This window comes from Aplysia californica, unplaced genomic scaffold, assembly GCF_000002075.1.
Source record: "Aplysia californica isolate F4 #8 unplaced genomic scaffold, AplCal3.0 scaffold00210, whole genome shotgun sequence".
NCBI lineage: Eukaryota > Metazoa > Mollusca > Gastropoda > Aplysiida > Aplysiidae > Aplysia > Aplysia californica.
The window spans coordinates 321,800-323,231 of record NW_004797480.1 but is presented as its reverse complement, the minus strand read 5'-3'; the positions used below and the strand labels follow the sequence as shown (position 1 = coordinate 323,231).

The 1,432-nt window shown below is 41.7% G+C and overlaps 1 long non-coding RNA gene across 1 annotated transcript in view; it reads right to left on the bottom strand.

Moving 5' to 3' along the window:
- Positions 1-420: 420 nt before the first annotated feature.
- LOC118477770 overlaps positions 421-1,432 on the bottom strand; it is a 162,538-nt gene continuing 161,526 nt past the window's right edge. The window contains exon 3 of the long non-coding RNA XR_004858599.1: positions 421-545. This is a non-coding gene — a long non-coding RNA (uncharacterized LOC118477770). The remainder of the gene's footprint in view (positions 546-1,432) is intronic.

Sequence of the window (1,432 nt, the reverse complement as noted above, 5' to 3'; positions counted from 1 at the left end):
GATGATGATGATGATGATGATGATGATGATGATGATGATGATGATGATGATGAGAATGATCTTTCGCGGTGTGACATGAATGTACGCACTTTGGTTTCTAATGCTAGCTGAATGTTCCTGATGAAGCCCGTTGAGGGCGAAACGTTGAACTTGTCATTAAATGTTTTGGGGATACTACCTAGTCTTAATTGTTTTACTGTCTGCTGTTTACAATGATGATAATGATGATGATGATCATGATGATGATGATGATGTTGATAATGTTGATGATGATGATGATGATGATGATGATGATGATGATGATGATGATGATGATGATGATGATGATGATGATGATGATGACCTCATGTCATCGTCTCGGCGCCACCCCTTTGACCACCCCAGTGGGTGTAACTAAGTGCACAGTGTCCCACTCACCGTCCTCTCGCCCAGATGTCTGACAGAGCAGAAGAGGCGCGCTTTCTCCCCTCTCCTGTAGCTCACTTTGCGCGGCCCGGGGTTGAACGTTGGCTCCCTCACTCGGATCTCCGGCAGGCACAGGCACACTGTAGATGATGGTAGAAAAAAAGACAGCGGGGTGAAATCAGGCCCTAGTCAAAACAGAACAAGTCAAGAAACTGGCATTTTTCTGCAGGTTTGGGAACCTTTATCGAATTTTTGTTTTTTGGCTTATCACCTTTCATGCCCCATAAAGAATACATGTCTTCGTGGATTTTACTGAAAAACGTTGATTAAAGGCTTAAGAGATGTAAATTTTCAGTTTCCACGGACTCTCAAGTTGAGGAAATAATTCAACTTTGGCGGCCATTTTCTCGCTAATTTTACCTCTGAAACCAGGTGACCCCCACCTCCTTCAATCGCAAATATCTTGGATTACAATCAAAGATATGTTTTCCATCAAAATCAAGGCAAATGGAAAGGCTTTAAGGTTATACGAATAACTCCATATGCCCCAAAATTAACGAGCCCCTGATTCCATCGTGTTGTGACACATATTAATGTTCTTAATATAAAGTAGGAAAACATATGGAATAATTATTTCAAATAGTAAGAGGGATCCAACGTTCTTGGAGAAAGACGGAGACGCAAGGCAATTTTTCTCTCCACCTTGAGATCGAACCTAGGTCTTCTGTGCATGACATCGAGGCATCTAATCGATGCATGCATTCACCACAGGAGCCCGCCTTTGCTTTTTTTTCTACTTCGGATACAATGCAGTGGGGGTTTATAGAGGCCGTGGTGAGTGAGTATGATGATGGTAATGGTACGAATAATCCAGTTTGACTATGAAAGGGAACATGTCACTGATGATGATGATGATGGAAAGGGAACATGTCACTGATGATGATGATGATGATGATGATGATGATGATGATGATGATGATGATGATGATGATGATGATGATGATGATGATGATGATGATGAAGATGA